The 24,436-nt window shown below is 38.8% G+C and overlaps 1 pseudogene; it reads left to right on the top strand.

Annotated features, from left to right (window-relative positions):
- Nucleotides 1-284: 284 nt before the first annotated feature.
- LOC141488983 (leukemia-associated protein 7 homolog pseudogene) lies at nucleotides 285-1,093 on the top strand (annotated as a pseudogene).
- The last annotated feature ends 23,343 nt before the right edge of the window (nucleotides 1,094-24,436 follow it).

The raw sequence follows: 24,436 nt of genomic DNA, 5'->3' as shown, positions 1-24,436 counted from the left end.
GAGGCTGGATTTGAACCCAGGTGCTCCTGACTCCAGGGCCGGTGCTTTATCCACCTAGCTGCCCCCTACTACAGAGAATCTTAAATGATGTTGGTTAAAGACTGGTTGTAAAAGTACTCCCAGGGAGCAGTTTCTTCTACCAATTCAAGAACTTTTCCCTGATACATAGCAAGTGTGATATGATCTTATATTCTTTTCATCTTTAAGTAACTAAAAGAGAAAAAAAGTTACCCATTAGAAAATATTACCGATGGGGAGCGTGGCGGAGCCGAAGGCGGCCGGTCATGGCCAGCCGGACCCTCCTCCAGGCCGCCCTCAATCTCCAGGTGGTGGCCCTGCAGACCCTGCGGCTCCTGCAGCAGCGGGGCCGACGGGCCGGGCCGCTGGGGCCCGGCCCCGTGTCCGGAGCCCCGGGGCCGGGGGCCGCCCGGAGGACCGCGAGAGGGCCGGGGGCCCGAGCGATGGGGGCGGGGGCTCGGCAGAGGCCCGGCCCGGAGGGGAGCGGGACGCCGCCGCCCGGGACCCCTGCAAGCTGGCCCGCGTGGTGGTGCCCACCGTGTTGAACCGCGTCGTCGAGTCCACTTCGCAGCTGATCCGGGTGGAGCAGAGCATTCTGAAGCCCCTGCACCAACTGGAGAACTTCCCGGTCCACCTGATAGTGTGGAGTTTAGAAACATCTGCAGGCATCTGGCCCTACAACTGGAGGGACAGTCATTGCCCGCGACTTGAATGAAGCCTACCAATGCCTGAAGAACATCATCAAGAAGCTGCTCCGTTCAGTAATGAGCATCCCTGCTGATGCCAGCGCTATGCCCTGTATTGCTTTGAGGCAGGTTCTCCATAATCTTCTGCATCTGTAAATGTTGTTATGTGAATTCAAGCCATAGTTCGCCCTGATGTTCTGACTATAAGCTTTAATCAAGAAGATAAAGGAGACCTGAGCATCATTACAACAGGCAGAACTGAGGGCTGTAAATTCAGACCACTCAGAATTCTATCCACATAACAATCAGTAATAGGAAGCTAGGATTCTCAGGGATTTTTGCATTTTTCTGACTTGTTATGGATAGGAGTATAGGCTGCTTTAGTTACTTAACTGGATTTGGATTAAATGGATTATTTTTCATATCTGATATTCTTTTTTGACCTGTTTTATATATATATATATATTATATATATAACATATATATATATATATATTTCTCCATAGAAGCCTATTTGTTTAATTAGGGTTATTTTTGTGGCTAAAGCTCTATTGTGAATAAAAGTCTGAGCCTTAAATGTGATATTTGATAATTAATATATATTCACTGTTGCTATGTATAAAAGAGAATGTCCATTTATTTTGTTTCTTAGTCAAGAAATAATGTCTAGATATTTGAAGACTGTTAATACTTCTGACTCTTATTTCTGGTTTATGAATTTGTTTGGCAACACTAAATGACTTATGTTTTCTTTCTTTGTTACCTTGATTTGCAAATTGTAAGTGTTGATAATCTCATTCAAGGTAAAATATGCTAAATAAAAAAAAAGAAAATATTACAGATGAAAATTTACTTGTTCCCTAATAGACATGTCAAAGATGCCCTGGATTCATGTGTAAATGACTCTCATATGAATTTTGTATAGGCAAAAAAAAAAATGACAGTTATGTAGATGTTCTCAGTCAATTTTTTTCAGCATCAATAAGGTTTAAGATTTTTTTCCCCACACCTTTGGTACTTTTATTTTGTGTGTTGATAACATATATTGATCCTCATAATTTATCACATCTCATACAGATCTATATATTTAGCTACTTTCCTTATCTTTATTTTAGTGACATTTCTGCCTTTTATATAAGCAAATCCAGGCATTTAATGGCAACTTCCAAAGGTAGTGATTTTGCTATCCTTGATAGAAAAGTCTTTAATTTTTTTAATCTAACATCCTCCATTTAGCTTCTTTTTATAATCTTTCCATATTTATCCTTGGATTCACTTGGAAAATTTTTTTGATAAGTTGGATATCTTGGCCAAGCCTTCTTTAAACTGGTTCTATTTGCTTTATGAGACAATTCTGTTTATAATTATTCATTATTCTCCATTGTGAGACTTTCCAAAAATATTTATATTTTAACCCAATGTTGCTCTTTGGTAGCAGTATCTCTCCATTTGAAAAGTAGACCAGAAATTTGTTGATTAAGGTACTTTCTGGGCTCTTTTGGTCTCCTTTTAGCAATTGATATACATTGACTAAATTTGTGGATGAAATTATTATGGTGATTAATATTTTTGTTGTCCATTTCCAACTTTTGATTTTCCATTTACCTATGTAAATAATTCATTATCTATTTAAGTGTTTTAATTGCCTGCCATATATTTTTCTCATTAGTATTTTCATTCTCCCAAGCAAGGCTGGTTATATTTTCTTCTCAGCATTCTGGGGGTACCCTTGAGCAGTTTGAGAAGTGCCATCAGCTTGAGCAATCATTGTGATGTATTCCCCTACTGTCAGCCATCTGTACCCCCAGTTATCTTAATCTTTTAACAGCAATTAGCTTTTGCAAAAATATGTTTACTGAAAATGTAGAACAAAATCAGGAGAACAAATATTTATCCCCCAACTTTTTCCTATAGCACTTCTTTCTGGGGAAAATGAACTCAGACTACTCAGACTTAAAGCATTTTCTACATAGCATTTATTTCATTTAGTTCACTTCTAAACATACTAGGGACAGGGGATGAATGAGTCCTCCTCTGCTACTGCTGCCATGGACCAGGCAAATTGCTAAGTTCTTTGCTTCTCACTGTCTTTCTTCTAACAAATCCTGAAATGGACTCCACTTCTGGAGGTTCTCTCAACTGACATTTTTGACCAGTGTCCTTCACCTAAAACAAGAAAGAACAAATTCAAAGATGCAAAAAACAAAGGTCTCTATTCATGGGCCATGTGTTGACTTTAGTTGGGTAGACCTCTCATTTTGCATCATCTTTTACCTGAATAGCAAGTAGGCAAGGAAGAACTAATAAAGAACCAAACAAGGGCCAGACTCTTGCTAACTAATGCCATATTCTTTTTTGCAACTAATAAAAATGTTTCCTCTTCACCATGAATCTAATGAACCAAAACTAGTTGCAGAATACAATGTCTGCTCAGACTCAAGGCAGGATGGACTGTCAATAGCAGAACACTTTGCACATGCTTGTAAGAATTGAGCTCAATGGTCAGTTCCCAATTACATATAGATAACAGATTCCATATTTTTAATATTTTGAGGCATATTTCATTTCCTCCCCTAGACTAAATTGAACTGATGCAGTGAGAGATTAACACAAAATCCACTTCAGAGTCAAATACCTGTTGGCAGCCATCATATTGAAGGCAGGAACCTAGGGGTTTGTAGGCTCTTGTGCACCCTTGTGGCCCGAAAACATGCTACATCCTATTAATAAAATTCCTTCAGATCTGTGCCAGAAAGTAAATAAAGAGGTTCAGGCTAGTTAGATAATATATCATCTACTGGTTAATGCAAATATTCTAGTCAAGTTTTTTTTTTTTTAAGTCCTTTGCTGGATAATTAGTATAGAGACATTCTCTCTCCTTATATACATAAGGAAAGCAGGAGTGATCCACAATAAAACTATGTTATAAGGCAAGAGCATTGTTGAAGTTTAAATTCATTTTATTTTATTCATTTTAAATTTTAAATTAAAATTCCTGCAGCCAGGAATAGAAGGAAAAGAGAAAAATTGGAAAAAAAAACTTCAGAGAAAATCTTTCAGCTAGCATATAATTGTATTGGAATACCACTATGATCCAAGAAATGATAATCTGCTTGATTTAGAAAAACATGGAGGGACCAAGATGGCAATATGAGGGCAGGAATTCCCCAAAACATGCCCCCTCACAACTCCAAAAGCCGTCAAATTATGACTCTAGCCAAAATTTAGAGGGGTAGAAACCACAGAAAGACTGAGTGATACAATTTTCCAGTCCAAGACAACTTAGAAGAGCCATAGGAAAGGTCTGTTTCACCAGATCAGGGCTTGGAAAGAATCTCAGCACAGCCAGGCCAAATCAAACTAGTTCAGCTTTCCAGGAAGAGCATGTGGGGTGCTGTTGTCCCTGAAAATGGGGGCAGTTTCCAGACCTCTCCGCCGGGGGATCGCTAAGGACAGCTTCAAGGGGTGATGAGGGAACTCTGCAGCACCTGAGTGAGTCTAGAACCCTGGTCCACTGCCAGCCTCAGAGCAGTCCTGTGGCAGGAGCCTGTGGTGGGAACCTGTGGAGCGACCCAGCAGCTGCTTCCAGAGTGCTCAGTCCCACAGATGGTAAGCAGGTTGGGGGAGACTACAGAGGTCTCTCTGCTCTCCCTGAGGCAGGGTTCTGCTCTTTGCCCACACTCAGATCCAGGTTGCAGTCTGGGTTCCCATACCACCATAGAGAAGCAGTGACCCTCCTCACAGCTCCAGAACAGAGGGGAGGGTTTGTAGTCATCTATAGACCAGAGCACATATAAGAAAGCAGTCAGAGCCTCTCATAAAACCTTGGAGGAGTTAAGGTCCCTGTGGGGTGTCTCCCAAACTCCCCAAAGCCTTGGAAGTGTGGTAAATCAGTCATAGACTGAGGAAATGAACAACCAACAGAAAAAGAAGAACCTAACCATAGAAAATTACTTTGGTCCCATGGAGGATCAAAATATACACTCAGAAGATGACAAAGCTGAAACTTTTGTATCCAAAGCCTTTAAGAGAAATAGGAATTGGTCCCAGGCTAAGGAAGAACTCAAAAAAGATTTTGAGGGGTGGCTAGGTGGCGCAGTGGATAGAGCACCTGGAGTCAGGAGTACCTGGGTTCAAATCCGGTCTCAGACACTTAATAATTACCTAGCTGTGTGGCCTTGGGCAAGCCACTTAACCCCATTTGCCTTGCAAAAACAAAAAAAAAACCCTAAAAAAATCAAGTAAAGGAGGTTGAGGAAAAATTGGGAAGAGAAATGAGAATGATGTAGGAAAATCATAAAAACCAAGTCAGCAGCTTAGTGAAACAAATACAGAAAAAAACCCTGAAGAAAATAACATGTTAAAAACCAGTTTAGGCCAATTGGAAAAAAACAACCCAAAGGGCAAATGGGAATGCTTTAAAAGGCAGGATTGGCCAGCTGGAAAAGGAGATAAAAAACTCTCTAAATAGAATTACTCTTTCAAATATAGAATGGAGCCAAATGAAGCTGATGACTTTGTGAGAAATCAAGGAACAATAAAACAATATGAAAAGAATGAAAAAATTAGATGTGAAATATCTCATTTTCTCAACTGACCTAGAAAACAGATCCAAGAGAGATAATTTAAAAATTATTGAGTTACCTGAAGGTCATGACCAGGAAAAGAACCTAGGCTTCATTTTTCAAGAAATAAGATTTCAAAACTGCCCTGAGATCCTAGAAGCCGAGGGTAAAATAAAAAGAGGGAATCCATCAATCACCTTCTGAAAAATATCCCAAAAGAAAAACACCCAGGAATATTGTAGCCAAACTCCCAAGACAAAAAGAAAATACTATATGCTGCCAGAAACAAACAATTCAACTACCATGGCTCCACAGTCAGGGTAATACAGGATTTGGCAGCATCTCCATTAAGGCCTCCTAGGAGCTGGGAATATGATATTGTGGAAGACAAAAGAGCTTGGTTTACAACCAAGAATTAACTACCCAGCAAAACTGAACATCCTCTTTTAGGGAAAAAGATGAATTCTCAATGAAAAAGGAAACTTTAAAACTTTTTTGTTGAAATGACCAGAGCTGAACAGAAAGTTTGAACTTGATTATTGACAGTATAGGACTCAGGTAAATCATAGAGAGGGTGGATGAGAAGGTCTAATTATGAGGAACTTAATTGTGTTTAATTGCATGTATTCTTTTTAAAAAAATATTTATTTAAGGCATATTTATTTAAGTGACTTGCCCAAGATCACACAGCTAGGCAATTATTAAGTGTCTGAGATCACATTTGAACTCAGGGCTGACTCCAGGGCTGGTGCTCTATTCACTGTGCCACATAGCTGCCCCTGCCCTGTATTCTTGCATGGGAAGAAGATACTGATAATTCATATGAATGTTCCCATTTATAAGAGCAATTAGAAGGAGCATATATAGACCAGGCATAGGAGGGAGTGGAATATAATGGTATAATATAGTATAAAGATGGAGTCAATGGATGATAAAGGAAAGTACTGGGAGAAAGGAAAAGGAGAGGTAGAATGGGCTAAGGAATGGAGAACAAGTTATGGTTTATTATTTGGATAAAATACTGTCTTACTATATAATAAAGAATGAAGAAGATGGTTTCAAAAAAACCTGAAAAGACGAATCTGGGGAACATTGTATACTGTAACAGCAATATTTTAAAAATGATCAACTATGAAAGACTTGACAACTGTGATCATGACAATGATCCAATTCTGAAGGACTCATGATGAAAAATGCTATCCACCTCCAGACATGGAACTGATGAACTCTGAGTGCAGATTCAAGTATATTTTTTCACTTTACTTTTCTTGGTTTTTAATATTAATTAATTGATCAATTAATTAATATTTGGCAATGAAGTTAATATGGAAATGTAGCACCTTGGTGGCATAGTGGATAGAGTACCAGGCCTGAAGTCAGAAAGACTTAAGTTTAAATCTGGCCTCAAATACTAGCTGTGTGATTCTGGGGAAGTCAATTAATTCTGTTTGGCTCAGTTTCCTCTGTAAAATGAATTGGAGCTCAGTTTCCATCTGTAAAATAAGCTGTAGAAGGATATGACAAACCATAGCAGGAAAACCTCAGATGAGGTCACAAAGAGTCAGGCACAATTGCAACCAAATATGGAAATATATTTTTATGACTTCAAATATATAAGTGATATCATATAATATCTCTTTACAAGAGATTGGGAACAACTGAAGAAAGGAAGAAAATTTGGAACTTAAAATTCATAAAAAAAAGGATTGTTAAAGTTAAATAAATAATAATTTTTTTAAAAAGAAAATAACATGTTGATTCATCAAAAGTATCCTTGATGACAATGTTAGAAGGAATCAGGAAGACTTTCTCAAGGGATAATTTATAGTAAATAGCAATTTTTACCATTACATAATTGACCAAAGGATACTGAATACTCTGTGATTGAAATGACCATGATTGGCCCCAAGAAAGAACTGAGAAAATGTATCTCCCTCACTTTTCTGCAAAGATTGAGGACCATGGATATGGAATATATAACATATACTGTCAGACATGATCTAATCATTTATATATTAGTTGGTTTTATTAAACTTTTTTCTACTTCTTTTTATTCTTTATTACAGCCATTTAGCTTGCTAAATATACTTATTTCTCTAATTAAGGAAAGTGAGAGCAGAGAGGTAATGTGAGAAGGAATCTTACCTAAGGACACAGTTGGTTTTTAGAGTAGCTTGGAGTAGATACAAGATCCCCCTTAAATCCAGCACTCTTTCCATTTTCTTGAGCTGCCTAGTGGTAACATCTAATGAGAGTTTAAAATGTAGTTTTGCTGGCCTTACTAAAAACATGTATTATCAGGGGGTTTTCCTTTGGTTCTTCTCATTGGCCCCATTTATGGTACCCTATCCCTCATGCTCTTGAGCTTTTTTTCTTAGGTCAATACTTGTCTTCTTTCTTGCCTCATAGTTTTGATGAGATTCCCTCTCTTCGTGTTTTCATACTTCCTTGCTGAGTAACCTTGGATAGTCACCACTTCACTACTCTGAGCTTTAATTTCTTTCTCTGAATAGAATCACAGAATTTCAAAGTCAGAAAAAACCTCAGTAGGGCATCTAGTTCAACATTCCAGGGCAAAGAATGCCATGTACATCCTCCCTGACAGTGTGGGGTCATCCAACATCTGGTTGGGCACCTCTAGTAAAACTGGGAGTTCTTTCCTTCTCAAGCAATTCATTACATTATAAGCTGGTTCTGATTGGTATAAAGATCATTATTTGTCATTAAATCTGTTGTTATAAAATTGTTATTAATTCTTATAATTCTTATAGAATAGTTATAGAATTCTTTTTATTATTGAACTTAAATCTGCAGAGCTAAGTAGGACTGGTTTGCTTCTTCTGTGCCCTTAATATAGCAAGAGTAAGATAGTTAAACCTCTAAAAGAGCCACTTGGACTAACCCTCCTTACTTTGCAGATAAGGACAATGAGATTGGGACAAAAGAAGGCTATTTGTCCAGGTTCACAGACTCAAAGAATCACAGAATCTCAGAACAGCTTGTATACTTTTTTTTTTTGTAAGGCGGTGGGGTTAAGTGGCTTGCTCAAGGCCACACAGCTAGGTAATTATTAAGTGTCTGGGGCCGGATTTGAACTCAGGTGCTCCTGACTCCAGGGCAGGTGCTCTATCCACTGTACCACCTAGCCACCCCCTTGTATATTTCTAATAATAAAACTGGTTGGATATTCCCAATAATAGAATTCCTCTTCCTTGAGGCTTCCTTGACTAATCTAAGTCTTCCTCACTTTGAATCCATAGTACAACTAAGAGTATAACTGAGTTTTTGTCTCTCTGTCTGCACTCTCATCTACATTTACTATGCATGGTTTATATTACTTCTGAGTTCTCCTGTCAAATTTCTCCTGTCTAATTTCTCATAATGTGTATTCTGTCAGAGAAAGCTAGATTGGGTATGAAGGGAGGTGTAAATGGAAGAAAGTGAATGGGACAACTAAGGAGAAGGGAAGATCCTTCCTAGATAGATTGGAGTTCTGTTTTCTGGGATTTTCTCACTTTGTCCAGTGTTGTAGAAGCCAGAGGCCTGGGTGAGACAGGGATAAGCTTTCTCAAAAATTTATAAATAACTTATGAGCTCACAGGCTTCAACAACAGATGGGAAATGACTTGCCCTTTCCCCTTCCCCCAAATATGCTTCCCTATCCTATCCTATTCACTTTCATCTCAGTATTCCCCTAAGAGAAGGCTAGGCAGGAACTCAATTTTTAGAACTCTTCCCTTTGTTAAATATGAAGAATCACAGACTTACAGAATATTAAAACTAAAAGAAACCTTAGAGCCTACTCCTATGCTCTCATTTTATACATAGTGAGCCTCTGATACTTTACCCAACCAAATGTGCAGGAATCCTCAGAGGACAACTATATTTCCCTTAAGCATACCCATGAAAGGCTGGAAGGGTCTTTCTAATGCTAATGGCTCAAGTTCCCACTCTGGTATATCCCTCTTTAATATTAATCACTATGGCAGATAATATATTTTCAGTAGCATTGATAACACCACCCGACCCTCAATTTAATCACTTAACAAACTGTCCAGATTTCTAATAGTAATTAGGTTTATACTAAAACCTCAAATCATATACCAACACGAGCTCCCAGTGGATACATGAATTAGATATAAAAGATCACATTTGTGAGTATCCCCCAAGGATCTATCCTGAGCATTCTTTTTTCTCCCTCTACATAAGGCTTTGCTTGGGATCTCAGAAACTACCATGGATTCAATTATCATCTCTATGCAGGTGATTCTCAGATCTCTTTTTCAAGTCTCTCTCTCTCTCTTGACCTTTACCCTATATTCCAGTTGCCTCCTGGACATCTTGAAATGTATGTTTTGTAGCCATCTTAAATTCAAAATATTCAAAACACAATTCATTATCTTTTCTCCCAAATATTCCTTCTTTCTAATTTTCTGTTACTGTTGAGGGTACCATCATTCTCTCAGTCACTTAAGATCATAACCTTGTATCCTCACTCCTTCTTACCTCTGATCAGTTCCCAACACCTGTCATTTCTAATTTCACAACATTTCTCATAAATGCCCCTATCCCTTTCACATTGCCACAAAGCTGATTTAGGCCCTTATCACTTCAATTCTGGTATATTCCAGTAGCTTGCTGATTGGTTTCCTTTGTTTTAAGTCTTCTCCATAGTGGTCTTCCTAAAATGCCAGTCTGACCATGGCACCTTCCTATTCAATAAATTCCACAGGTTTCCTATCACCTTCAGGTTCAAAATGAAGATCTTCTCTTTGTCTTTTTTTTTTTATTTTTTAGATTTTGGCAAGGCAAATGGGGTTAAGTTGCTTGCCCAAGGCCACACAGCTATTCTCTTTGTCTTTTAAAGCTTTTCATTACCTAGCCTCCTTCACCTTTCTAATTCTGTTAGACCATTTGTCTTCCTATCATAAGACACTCCATCTTTTTTGATTATGCCAAACAATTAAAAGGAAGAAATTCAGATTCTTTCTCACAGTTTCCTCCTGAGTTCCCCAGGTCCCCTGGCTGCTATAATGAAGCACTCCTCCAGTGTCATTTCTTTTTTGACCTGCCTTCCTTTTACCCAATTCAAATCAATGCCTTTTCCCATTCCAAAGACCAACTATTGGGGTGACTAGGTAGTGCGATGGATAGAGCACGGGCCCTGGAGTCAGGAGTTACCTGAGTTCAAATCCTGACTCAGACACTTAATAATTGCATAGCTGTGTGGCCTTGGGCAAGCCACTTAACCCCATTGCCTTGCAAAAAAAAAATGAAGGGCCAAAGACCAACTCTTGCTCCACCTCTTCAAATATTTACTAAATTGTTCTACCCTCTCTGATGATCCCTTTGCTGGGCAACACTAGGGAGGAGGAAGGGTGTTGAGAAAAGGCTCCAACCTCTGGGAATTGATATTTGACTAGAGACAGGAAATACTCCCATTTAGAACAATAGCCACACAAAGTTATATGTGTGTGCAAGTCCAATGAAGAATCTAGACTACAAGGTTATTTAAAGTTGTGAGAAGAGATTTATTGGTTGGGAAGAATTGTGGAGAAAGTGGCACTGAAATGAGTCTAAAGGACCAGTAGGATTTTAAGAGAAAAAAATAGAAAGAGTCAATAAATATTCTAGAAAGGGAGAATAACTTAAGTAAAGATATGAAAAAGGGAATTATCCCACTGTTGGAGGAAGAAAGTAAGGGATACAAACCATTTGGAGCAGAGAAAGACTTTAAAGGGTTGAGACCAAATCATGGAGATCTTAAAACACCAGTTTGACCCATTTCTTCCCTATCAAATCGCAGATACTTCAATAATTTTCTATTTTTCTAGAGCCCTTGCTCTTAAAGAGTAATACTCTCAGCCCTGCAGGACCTTGCACATTTGCATTGTGTGTTACATAAAATTTACATAATGTGGCTTCAAATAAGGCCTTTTGACTCAAATAGAAGGGGAGTATATTAGGAAGGAGCTGTCACAGCTAAAATTTGACTTTTAACCTACAAATGTGACTGGACACAAAAACAAGTCAAGTTTTTGGGGATTCTTTCCAATAATCCAGCCTTGAATGACTGAGAGACAAAACTACTGGGAATAGGAAGAAGTACAGAGATGCCTCTTTAGTCAGTGACTGGGTAATCTATAGTGGGGAAAGAGTAAGAAAAATGTATGCTCATTTAATTCAATTCCATAAGCATTTATTATTCATTCAGTGATTCATTCATTAAGTTCATTCAATTATTCAGTGACTCTCTTATTCCATCACTCACCAAATCACTAGTTTTTCATACATTTCATACATTTATTCATTCTATTTGTCTTCTTGTCATCTTCTATTTTCACAGACCTGTGATCTCATCAATATGAGTATATATCAGAGTCTCCCTCCTCCCCTATGATTTTTTCATAAATTTTTTCAAGAAAGCATCTATTCTATATTGGAATATGGAATACTTCCTTTTGGTCTTTTAGTGGTTAGCAGCGCTGCCCTTGTTATCCATCTCTTACTATTGCTACACTTTCTTTTCCTGGAACACAAGTCATTGATGATGTCTTTTGTACTCCTGTGCCCATGTTATTGTGGGTACTATGCTTCAGCCTACATATTGTTTAACATGGCCCTTTGTGTCACCTTCAATTTATATTTTTCTGAGATTCAGAAATTCTTATTCTATCTGATCTCATCTCTTTTATTTTTTGCCCCCAGGAAAAGTATATTCAAAAGTGTTTAATTGATGAATTAAGTTTTATGCTCAGTTACCAGATGAACTAATAGAATATCTTCATGTAACTGAACTCTCCAAGTGAATTTTAACACTACTATTCACCTCCAATAGAACATGCCTGAAACTCTAAATTCAATAGGTCTTAAAAGTGAATCCTAAGGTACAACTGAGTTTAAAACAGACACTTAACTCAGCAGAAGGTTCTATGTCTAGCTTAATTCATCTCTACCTCTTCACTGACCCATGCAAAGATCAGTCACATAGTGATGTTATTCTTTACTAAGGATGTTAAATAATAAAATACCCTGAAATGCCTTACAGTAATTCAAAGGCAATATTTAATCAATTCATTGTAATTAAGCTATTTATGAGTTGGAAAGTTAGAGAATTTAAGCTGGAAATGCTTAGATTTGAGTTTTAATTCAATAGATCTTGCCTCTAGAGACGCTGGGGCTCAACTTTTTTCAAAGGGTATTAATGCCCCCTTCACCCCCCTTCACCCCCACACTTCAGGTAAAAGTCACATGAAAATATTAAATAGGCTTTCCCCATTGTTTAATAAAAGAAGCCAAAATCACTCAAAACTTTTCAAGACAGGGGTGGAACAAATTGCTTTTGATTAAAAAAAAAGTTACCTAATCATATCTTTTAAACAGAAAAGTATGAATAGCTTGGTTGTGGCTAGAATTATGACCAAAACAGAGAAAACAGAATTATTTTCATTTAAACCCAAGCCTACTTAATCTACATAATTCCTCTATTAGGACTTCTGAAGAAAATTTTTAAACAGATATGCAAAGGTAATTTACAGAGGAAATCAAAACAATCCAGTCATAAGAAAAATTGCTCTAAATCACTACTTATTAGAGAAATGCAAATTAAAGCTTCTCTGAGGTGCCACCTTATACCTCTCAGACTGGTCAACATGACCAGAAAGGACAATGATCAATGTTGGAAGAGATGTGGGAAATCTGGGACACTAATACATTATTGGTGGAGCTGTGAACTCATCCAACCTTTCTGGAGAATAATTTGGAATTTCGCCCAAAGGGCAACAAAAATGTGCATACTCTGTGATCCAGTAATACCTCTACTGGGTCTACACCCTGAAGAGATTGAGAAAAAGGGTAAAAACATCACCTGTACAAAAAATAATCATAGCAGCCCTGTTTGTGTTAACAAAGAATTAGAAATTAAGTGAATGTCCTTCATTTGGGGAATAGCTTCATAAACTGAGGTATATGTATGTGATGAACACTACTGTTCTATTAGAAACCAGGAGGGATGAGAATTTAGGGAAGCCTGGAAGGATTTGCATGAACTGATGCTGAGCGAGATGAGAACCAGAAGAATACTGTACACCCTAACAGCACTATGGGACTGATGATCAATCTTAATGGACTTGCTCATTCCATCAGTGCAACAACCAGGGACAATTTTGGGACTGTGTCCAGTCTCATTCATAGATTAAAAGTCAAATTTTGGTAGCTTCTTCCTGATATATTTCCCATCTATTTGAGTCAAAAGGCCTCTATTGAAGCCACATTATATACTGAGAAATGGCTGAACAAGTTATGTTACATGAATGTTATAGAATACATGAATGTTCTATTAAAAGAAATAAATGGTTGGACTCAAGAAAAGCTTGGAAATTACAGGATCTGATGCTGAGTGAAGGGAGCAGAACCAAGTAAACATTCTATACATTACCAACAACATTGTGAGTTGATAAACCTTGATGGATGCAGCTCCTCTCAGTAGTTCAGAGAGCTTGACCTATTAGACCTGCTATGGACAATACTATTTCCATCTGGAGGAAGAAAAACAGAACAAAACAAACAAAAAAACCTTCAGAAACTGATACAATCACTTTTTTTTTTTTTTTTAGGTTTTTGCAAGGCAATGGAGTTAAGTGGCTTGCCCAAGGCCACACAGCTAGGTAATTATTAGGTGTCTGAGGTCTGATTTGAATCTAGGTATTGCTGCCGCCAGGGCCTGTGCTCTATCCACTGAGTCACCTAGCCACCCCTTCAATCACTTTTGAAAAAATGTCCCTTCTACTACTACCTTTAATTAAAAAACCTTTTATCTATGTAATTTTGCTATCTTTTGTATTTTTTTTTTCTCTTAAGGATATGATTTCTCTCTCAAGACTTTCAATTTAGATCAATGCTTAGCATGGAAACAGTGTAAAGACCATCACATCAGACTGCCTTCTGTGGGCAGTGAGGAGAGGGAAGCAAGATTAGGGGGGAAAAATTGTAAAATTCAAAAATAAATTAATTAATTAAAAAAATTATCTTTTATATTTCTTTCCCCTTCTATAGTTTTTGTTCTTTTCCCTTAATCCTGATTTCTCATACTGAAAATGACTAATCTTCACCACTGAGGAGAGGGGGCTGGGAAAGGAGGGTGGAAAGAAATTATGTAACTTAAAAATATGTGTATGTATATGGATGAATGTTGAAAACTTTCATAATACTATATGAAAAAATAAAATATCAATTGAAAAATAAAATAAAATAAATAAGGAAATAGGCAACTATTACTCAGTGGTGGCCTTTTCAATATATGCTATCAAGTTGGCCTTTTTACCTTCTTTTTTTTATTCTTTAAATTATTTATTTTGGGGCAGCTAGTTGGCATAGTAAATAGGGTACTGGCCCTAGAGTCAGGAGTACCTGAGTTCAAATGTGACCTCAGACACTTAATAATTCCTAAGCTATGTGGCCTTGGGCAAACCACTTAACCCCATTTGCCTTGCAAAAAAAAAAAAGTAAAAAACCCCAAACCCTAATTTATTTATTTTTACATTATTACAATACAATAATCTTGTTGTGAAAGTTAACATAAACCATCCCTCCTCCCCCAAGTCTGTTTTCAGATACCATCAGCTCTGTCTCTGGGATGGGTTGCCTTCTTTATAAATTCATCAGAGAAGTTTCTTCAATATTTTTTCCCACAGTTGCTATTGTTAACTGTATATTACCCTCTATATTCCTCCCTGCTTCCATTTTTTTTATTCTCTCCTTCGAGGCTAAGATAGATTTCTATACCCTATTGAGTATGTCTGTTATTTTCTCTCTGAGCCATTTCTGATGAGAATGATGGCTCACTCATTTCCCCTTGCCTTCCCCCTCTTCCACTCCATTGCAAAAACTTTGTCTTGACCCTTTTATGTGAAATCTTAGCCCATTTTACCTTTCTTTCCCAGTTCTCTCAGTACTTTCCGTTATCATCCACTGACTCCATCTTTATACTATATTATACAAATAGATTGAGTTCCCTCTTGTGCCTTGTCTATATATACTCTTTCTTTTTTTTTTGCAAGGCAAATGGGGTTAAGTGGCTTGCCCAAGGCCACATAGCTAGGTAATCACTAAGTGTCTGAGACCAGATCTGAACCCAGGTACTCCTGACTCCAAGGCCAGTGCTTCATCCACTATACCACCTAGCCACCCCTATATATACTCTTTCTAACTGCTCTTATAAATGAGAAGATTTGGAGCCAAGACGGCAACAAGAGTGGATTGTGTCTTAGGCACTCTCTTATAAATCTTTGAAACTAAGGACTTTAACTACAATTTTCGAGAGACAGAACCCACAGAGGGACCCAGGGAGGCAGTTCTCCTACTCAAGGTAACCTAATCCCCCCTAATCTTGCTTCCCTCTCCTCACTGCCCACAGAAGGCAGTCTGATGTGATGGTCTTTACACTGTTTCCATGCTAAGCATTGATCTAAATTGAAAGTCTTGAGAGAGAAATCATATCCTTAAGAGAAAAAAAATACAAAAGATAGCAAAATTACATAGATAAAAGGTTTTTTAATTAAAGGTAGTAGTAGAAGGGACATTTTTTCAAAAGTGATTGAAGGGGTGGCTAGGTGACTCAGTGGATAGAGCACAGGCCCTGGCGGAAGCAATACCTAGATTCAAAACCAAGAGCAGAAAGGCTCTGCTGCCCGGGGTTGGAGGGGCGGCCCACCAGAGGGGTGGCGCGCCAGAGCAAAAGAATTTCAGCCTCCCAGAGGCAGCACCAGGGCGCTGGGAGCCACAGCAGCAGGGGGATCTCCCACCTTACGCCCTGGGGAGCACTGGGCACAAATTGGGGGAACAGCAGGGGGACATCTGCCAGAGTGAGCATGGGAAGTCCAGCCCTCAGGGCACACAGCTAGCAGCTTGGTCTTTCTGCAGTCCAGATCCAGGAAACAGAAGCAGGCTGAACCGGTAAGCAGGAGCCCCCAGGGCATGAGCCCATTGAGCTGAGGGAGGGGAATGAAGACAGAGAGACTGCAGAGCTCTGTCCTCTGCCCCTGGAACAGGACTCTGGGGCTCTGACCACATTCAGATACTGTTCACAGTCTAGGCCTCCCCATAGAACAGCAGGGGCCCCCTCCACCTCAGCTCTGTAGCAGATGGGAGCACATTCACAGACCAGGAGGGAGGACAGAGCCTCACACACTGAGACCCTTGTGGGAGTGTCCCAAAAGCTCAGGAAGCACCCCAAAACAGGCCTAGGCTGGGAAAATGAGCAAGCAGAGAAAAAAGAGGAACACCATTGAGAAATATATTATCTATGATCCCAAGAAGGATCAATATACTCAGTCTGGAGATGAGGAAACACAAGCTCCTGCATCTAAAGACTCCAAGAAAAATAGAAAGTGGGATCAGGCTATGACAGCTCAAAAAAGACTTTGAAAATCAAATGAGGGAGATAGAAGAAAAACTGTGTGGCTGTGTGGCCTTGGGTGAGCCACTTAACCCCATTGCCTTGTAAAAAAAAACCCTTAAAAAAAAAGATGATGATCCTATGTCTCCTTTCCCTACTTAAGTAACTTTTTTCTTGAAATTTTTTTTTTTTGGCATGAAGGAAGGGAATTTGTTTATTTTTCTTTGTTAAAATGTTTACTGTCTTTTTTTAACATGAACAGTTTCTAGTATGGGTAATATTTCTTGTGAATACTATTAAATGAAAGCAATTAAGTTTGGAGGGGAGAGCATCCCACAAAGATATAAAAGTCCTAAAACTGAAGTATTTTACAAGCAGCACTGGGGTGCTTAGAGCTAATGAAAAGATAAAAAGACTTTCACATTTTTAATACAATTTCTCACAGTGAAAAATAGTCATTTATATTGGAAAAATCCATTTGAGCAACCACCAAGTAATAGAATGAGAGAAACTACCAATAGTGCTAAGCACCTGTGTTGTTTTCCTCAAAAGAATATAAATTCCTTATTTTATTTTTATCTGTATAATCCCAATGGCTAGAAGAATTCCTGCCATGTAAAAGGTGTTTGACAAATGCTTGTTTTCTGAGTTATTCCCTTTCCTCTTTGTCTTGAATTAACTTTCAATGGCAAATGCAGGGCTAGACAGTGAAGAGCTGTGGCAGGAGACTTGAAATTGTTTGCCTAGTGACTGAGGGCATGCTTGGAATCACCCACCCTTTTAGATTTCTAGGGATAATTAGGCATCACAAATGTGAGAAATGTAGGATGTTGGTCTTCACAAGGTGTGGAGGGGAGCCTTAGGAAATCCATTACAAAAGGGGAACTTGTGAGAAATATAGGGTGCTGGTCTTCACACATGTGGAGTGGAGCCCTTAGGGAATCCATTACAAAGGGGGAATGGCCCAGACAATCAGAAGACTGGAAGAGTCTTCCTAATCCCATTCCAGGGATACCAAAGCTAATGGTCAAGAGTGACCTAGAGATCTTGACCTAATGCTACTGAGTTTGTGCAATTAGGTAATTGAATATTAACCCACACACACCCCTGTGATGATTGGGGTTCTTTTAGCATATCATGAGTTGGATGATGTGGGGGGGGGTCATATTAGGGGCATATCATGGAATGGGTGGACTTTTTAGATTGTAATTTCAACTCTGAGAGGCTATGAACATCCAAGAGGACAATAAACTACCTAACTCCTGAGACTAAGGTATGCCTCATGCCTAGGAGTGAGGTACCCGTATCTTGTAAGGTGTATCTTGCAAGGTTCGTGAATAAAATGTACAATTTTCTCTCACTCTAGCAGGTTTTTCTATTCATTCATTTATAACAATTTGAGGGCTTGTTCAGGATCTGCAGAACACTTTGAGGAAGCCCCAGAAGAGACTGGAAGAAGGAGGCCTCATAGCTTGATTTCAAGCCAGATCCATGTTTCTTTTCCAGGGTTTCCTCAGGAGGATCTCTGAATGGACCTGAAACCCTTCCATTGATGGGGAGAGTGATGGAAAATTGTGGAAACGACCCAGAAAGGTCGAGAAACTTTGGTTTTTATCTTTCAAGGCTGATTCTAGACAATTCCAGGAAAGGAAGTCCTAGATGGGAGGCCAGGGGTTGAAAAGGCGCCTCAGGGAGGGAAGACGAGACCCCCCCCCCCCCCATTCAATACCCAAGGATAGGTCTTTGGGTAGGAAATGAGCTAGCTGGGACAGCGAAGATGCTGTCCAGGGTAAAGAGAAAAGTAAGTTCATCAGATACTGATGTTCTGAATGGCTGCAAATTCCTATCCAAGGCTGGTGGCCAAGACTTGGGTCTGATGAACAGTGAACCATAAGGTACCTTTAAATAAAGAGGAAGTGGAATATGCAGCGTGCTGGGTAATTGGGGATGCTAAATTATTTCTAAGCAAGTTAGAAAAAGATAAAAAAAAAACCATAGGTGCGATCTTTGGCTGCTCCTAGAAAGGAGGCTAACAGCGGGGCCCAAGAGGAAAGGGAAAGTCTGGAGGGAGGAGAAAAAGAAATGCTTTCTAAATTAAGGAAGCCGATTGGATCCAATGCTGTGTGAGTTTGAATATTCCCACGTGAGTGTGTGTATTTGTTATGTTCTGTCTTGTGTACATGTCTCTTTTAGGCATTTCTGGGTCTGAGGACCCAGCTCAAGTTTTAATGGAGGGCTAGCTGGGAGTTGGGCCCAGGAGTTTCAGAAGGTGGGGGAGAAGGAAGTAGTGTGCAGTGTCCCCCACATGGAAATCAGCCCTTCCCTCACTGAGCGGGTGCTAGCTGTGCAAGGTGTGTAGAGTTAAGGGAAGGGAGGAGGATTCATAAAGAGAAAAAGCTATGGTTTGGGGAGAGTTTAGAAGAGTTTAAGAGAAGGGAAGGATTGAGAAGTTCTAGGAGAGATTTTTTTATCCTTACGAGTATCTGGGAAAGATTCCATGATTTCTCCCTGGATTTTGGGAACTTTGTAAAGTGGCTTACAAATCATTCTAAGAGGAGAAGGAAGTAGTGGTGCAGTGGCCTCCACGTGGAAATCACCCCTCCCTCACCCGGGGGTACTGGGGTATTGTGTTAGGTGTGCAGAGTTACAAAAAGGGGAGGGGGATTCTTAAAGAGAAAAAAAGCAAGTTGTGCTTTGGGGAGAGAGTTTAGAAGTTCAAGAGAAGAAAGAACCTTTAAGGGAAAGAGTGAGAAGTTAGAGGAGGAAAGATTTCCTGTCCTTATGCTTTCTCCCTGGGTTGGGGGAAGGGGTGGTGGGTTGGACATGTGGTGGTCTCAATCACATCTTGTTAAGACTTGAACCCTAGGCTGAGTCTACCTAAGTGCCCCAACCACCCGTGGAGGGAGGGGGGGAGAGATAGGAGAACTCAAGTGTTTAAGCCTTAAAGGGAAAGATCCCTCTACAGGTGGAATGTGTGATTGGGAAAGAAAAAAATGTATAAGATCCAGGGGTTAAGAGACTCCTTTATTGAAAGGAAATCACATTTAATGAATATCTGCTGGCCATGTGGCCTGAGTGATGACTCCCATTGTTTTTAAAGTTTGTAGAGTTTTAGGGGTGGCTAGGTGGTGTAGTGGATAAAGCACGGCCCTGGAGTCAGGAGTACCTGGGTTCAAATCTGGTCTCAGACAATAATTACCTAGCTGTGTGGCCTTGGGCAAGCCACTTAACCCTGTTTGCCTTGCAAAAACCTAAAAAAAAAAAGTTTTTAGAGTTTTAGAAAGCATACTGAGGGTTTTAAAAGAGGGATTACTAGTGTTGTAACATTCTGACAAAATTTGTGCAGAATGGGAGGAATTAAATAACCTAGATTGTTAAATTAGTTTGGGATTAAACTATTTTAACACTATTGTAACTTTTGTAAGGAGTTATTTGGTTCAGGATTTTAAACTCTATTGTAACACATTTGGGTTAAAAAACAGTGGTCATGTGTTACTAAGAAGAGAAATACCTAGGTTATCAGTGATGTTTAATGATTTCTTTTGGGGAAAAGCTCTAATTGATTTTAATGTTAAGTTTAATAATGCTAACAATTGTATTTTTATTTTGGATAGAGCTTTTAGACTGTGAGTGCTGGATTCTCTGTATAAGGTACTCTAAAGTTTTTGTCAAACTAAACTTTGGAAAGTTTGTTGAATTGTAATTAAATTGGGGTTTTAAATGTATCATGTATGAGATTGGATTCTGAGAATCTGGGTAAAGAGACAAAAGTGTAAAGAACATGGGATATTCATTTTGCTCTTGTTCTAAGGGAAATGAGATGTTTAAATAAGAATCTTAATGTTTAATGTATATTAACATGCATGTTTAATTTTAAAGAAGTCAAGAATGTGGACTTCTCTCTTGGTAACTGTAGGCAGCTGATGGGGGGCTCTGAACAAATTGCACTTGTGGGCCCTATTGTAAAGTAACTTTTTGATAATAAGATGTGTTTATCAGTTATGTGATATTCTTTTGTAACTGAAAAGAGATTATATTTGCAGTATTTAGTTATCTATTGTGGATATGTTATTTAAATACCGTGTTGTTAAAGCCTAGAATTAATGTGATTGCTTTGAAGGGCAATAAGGAAAATGTGAAAAAGTATGACCCTTTCTGGGATAGATCTGTGGGCTCATGAATAATGTAATAATGGAGGGATTGCTTTGTACAATCTAGTAATTTGTGTGTTATTCTATTACTCTTATAGCTATCCAGTTATAATGAAATTAGTAATTAAGGTTGGAAATTTAAAGCTACCTAAGATGTTTTAATGGTTTTAAAGAATTCTGAAAGTAAATTGTATGTTACATGGAGGTTAGGTGGCTCAGTGGATAGAGCACTGGCCCCAGAGTCAGGAGACCTGGGTTCAGGTCAGGCTTCAGATACTTAGTGATTGCTTAGCTGTGTGACCTTCGACAAGTCATTTAACCCAATTGCCTTGAGAAAAATAACCATTTGTATGTTGAGGATGGATAATAGGTAAACAACTTTATGTATAGAAGTTTCAAGCTATGTATGTGAATTGGGAATATTTTGGATCTATATATGTATATTCCAAAGCAGGGGTTGTTTGCTTTGAAGTAAAAGCACTATATAATATAGGAAAGATAAACACAAGATAATTTGATGTTTCTCTGTGCAGTCTCCTGGACAAAGGAGGCATTTATATGTTATAAGTTACAACAGGCTAGAATGAGGTTTCTCTAGCCAAGGGGAATCTGATATGTCATCTTTATATAGAGATGTAGTAGATATGATTTCAGACAAAGGGATGTCTCTAGTAAGAAGTAGGAGACAGGCCTGTAGGGCCAGTCATAGTTAGAATAACAGGTTTTAGGCAAAGACCTGGGAAGGATAGTTGAGATTTAGGTAGGGATTTCATTAAGTGAGACTTCATTAAGATTATAATTGGAATTTAGTGAATTGAATTCACTGGAAGTTCTGATTAGGTAAAACAACTATTTTAGATCACAGGACTTTTAATTTTCTCTTATGTCAGATACCAGGATGGACAACAAAACGTAATGTTACTGGGTAAATGTCATGTTCTTGGAGCCAAGGAAGCCAATGGGCCAAGGATGTCAGGTGACAGGGATGGGCAGCGAAGGGGCGGCTTCTCAGTATGGCTGAAGTTGGACCCCTTTGACTTGATTTCCCTAAATTGACATTTGGATAATATCTTACCTGGAATAATAAATCTGGCCTAAGACATTTGACCTTACCCATGTGACCTCTACCTGGACACTGACATTCAATATTCATAAAGGAAATTTCCTTTAATGCCCTGGAAAGTTTTAGGTAAATTAGATCTAATAGCCAGGGATGGGTTAGGTGTCTGGCTCTGACACCTGCTATCAGCTACATGCTAAGATAGGAATTAAGTTTCCTTAGTTTTTGTATTAGAAGGGATATTTAGGTAAGAAGAATGGGAAATTCTTAGGATAGAGTTTCAAGTTCTAGTTTGAGGAGATGAGTGTGAGTTAGTGAAGTACACCAGGAAAAGGAAAATATGGGAACATTTGGGAAAAAAATTCATTTTGTTTATAATGTTGTTAAGGAATCGTTATTGTAATGAGAGCAAAGGTTAAAATTGTTTTATTTTAAGCCAGATGCTGAGTACTCTTAGGACAAAGGTGACTGTTGAATGTATGTGTATAGAGCAATCTCCCAATGAGATCATGTTGACTCAAGCTTGTGAGTTTGTTCGTGTAGTAAAATACTAATGGAAGTTTGTGTTAAAAGTGAAGTATATGTGTCAATATGGCAATAAGGCAAAATGTAAATTGTAATAAGCTCCAGAATCTCATTGTTTAGTGATGGAAACATGTGTTTTGATCTGAATAAGATGTTAAGCAGTTTCTCTACCCGAAGACAAGGTCTCAAGGAATCAGAGCTGGAGAGGACTTTTTAGAACATATTCAGAAGCTGCTGAAGGACACTGGATGCCTCCAGGGGAGAAGAGAAGAGAAGAGAGGAGAGACACTGGACCAGTTATCTCCACCATCTCTCACCTATGTGTACATTGTTTATCTGTAACTTCCCCTTGACTCTGTAAATGTGACAGCCCTACTTAGAAAGTAGGAGGGGAGGCAATGTAGCTAAAGAAGAGATAGTGAATGCCATGAAATGCAAAATATAGAATTTTGATTAGATTAAATGTAAAAGTTTTTGCAGGAATAAAATCAATACAACCAAGATGAGAAGAAAAGCAGAAAGCTGGGAAACAAAATGTTCTCCATTGAGAAAGAAAGAGGGAGATTATTGGATGGCATTATTATAGCTATGTGAGTCTGTATAGGGAATGAGTCCTATCTATGATTTAAACAACAGGGTGTTAGTAAAGGTGGAAGTAGAGTCTAGCTGGAAGAAGTCAATGCCCAGTCTTTTCTTGTGGCTGTTGAACTTGCCATAGTTCACAGCAGTTTGAGAATTGGCCTTGGGTACCCCTGGGTCTGGCCTAAATTCTCAGTCCCTGGTAAGAGGTGCACTGTGGCGCAGAATTCTGATCCAGAGGAGAGAGATACCAGTGGCATGTGACTGAGTCAGTTCAGGGTGACTATTGTTTATAAGTGACTGTCCAGGATAATTGCCTGGGGAGTAGCAAATATCTGGACATATCCAGAAGCAGGGTACATATTGGGGTTCTTTAGCATAGTATGAGTTGGATGATGTGGGGGGAGAATTATATTAGGGGCATATGATGGAATGAGTGGACCTTTTAGATTGTAACTCAAACTCTGAGAGCCTATGAACATCCAAGAGGGAGGGGAAAGAGCTTCTGAGGACAATAAATTACCTAACTGCTGAGACTAAGGTGTGCCTCATGCCTAGGAGTGAGGTACCTGTATCTTGTAAGGTTTGTGATTAAAATGTACAATTTTCTCTCACTCTAGCAGGTTTTTCTTTTCATTCATTTGTAACAACAAGGGATAGAGCACTGGGCCTGGAATCAGGAAAATTCATCTTCCATTATTTAAACATGTTCTCAGACTTAATAGTTGTATGAATTTAGTCAATTCACTAAATCCTTTTTTTGCCTTAGGTTCCTCATCTGTAAAATAAACTAGAGATGGAAGTGGCAAAGCACTCCAGTATCTTTGCAAAAAAAAAAACAACCCTCAAATGAAATCACAATGACTGAAAATGACTTAGCAACAACTTGAATTCCCATACAACAAAGATGCCATTTTTCAAGGCATAGGAAGCACAGAGAAATGTGCCAAGTGCAACTTTAAGCTTGCATAGCAGCATAAAAATTGGACCCCTCTGTTGCTTACCACCATGACCAACATTTCTATTTATTGTGACTAAGACTAGCAATGAGAGAGGTAAGAACATTTAAGTAGAAATGAAAACTCCTTAAGGACAGGGACTGTTCAAATCTGGAAGCCAACAGAAATATCTTCTCATGCAATCTTGCCAACTCCGCAGGCACAATATGTTGAGTAATTCTCTCTACCAATGAAGAGAGTCTTATGGGGCATCTAGGTGGAGCAGTGGATAGAGCACTGGCCCTGGACTCAGGAGTACCCAGATACTCAGGAGTAATTCACCTCAGACACTTAATAATTACCTAGCTGTGTGGCCTTGGGCAAGCCACTTAAACCCATTGCCTTGCAAAAACCTTAAAAAAAAACTCAATTCAAGCACTATATTCTGCATGAAGTCTTTTCATATCAATAAATAAAAGTGGCACCAAGGAGGCAGCATAGAGCCTTGGATTTAGGAGA

Source organism: Macrotis lagotis, chromosome 1 (assembly GCF_037893015.1).
Source record: "Macrotis lagotis isolate mMagLag1 chromosome 1, bilby.v1.9.chrom.fasta, whole genome shotgun sequence".
Classification (NCBI taxonomy): Eukaryota; Metazoa; Chordata; class Mammalia; order Peramelemorphia; family Peramelidae; genus Macrotis; species Macrotis lagotis.
Note: the sequence above shows the minus strand (reverse complement) of the source record. Positions and strands in the feature narration are given on the sequence as shown.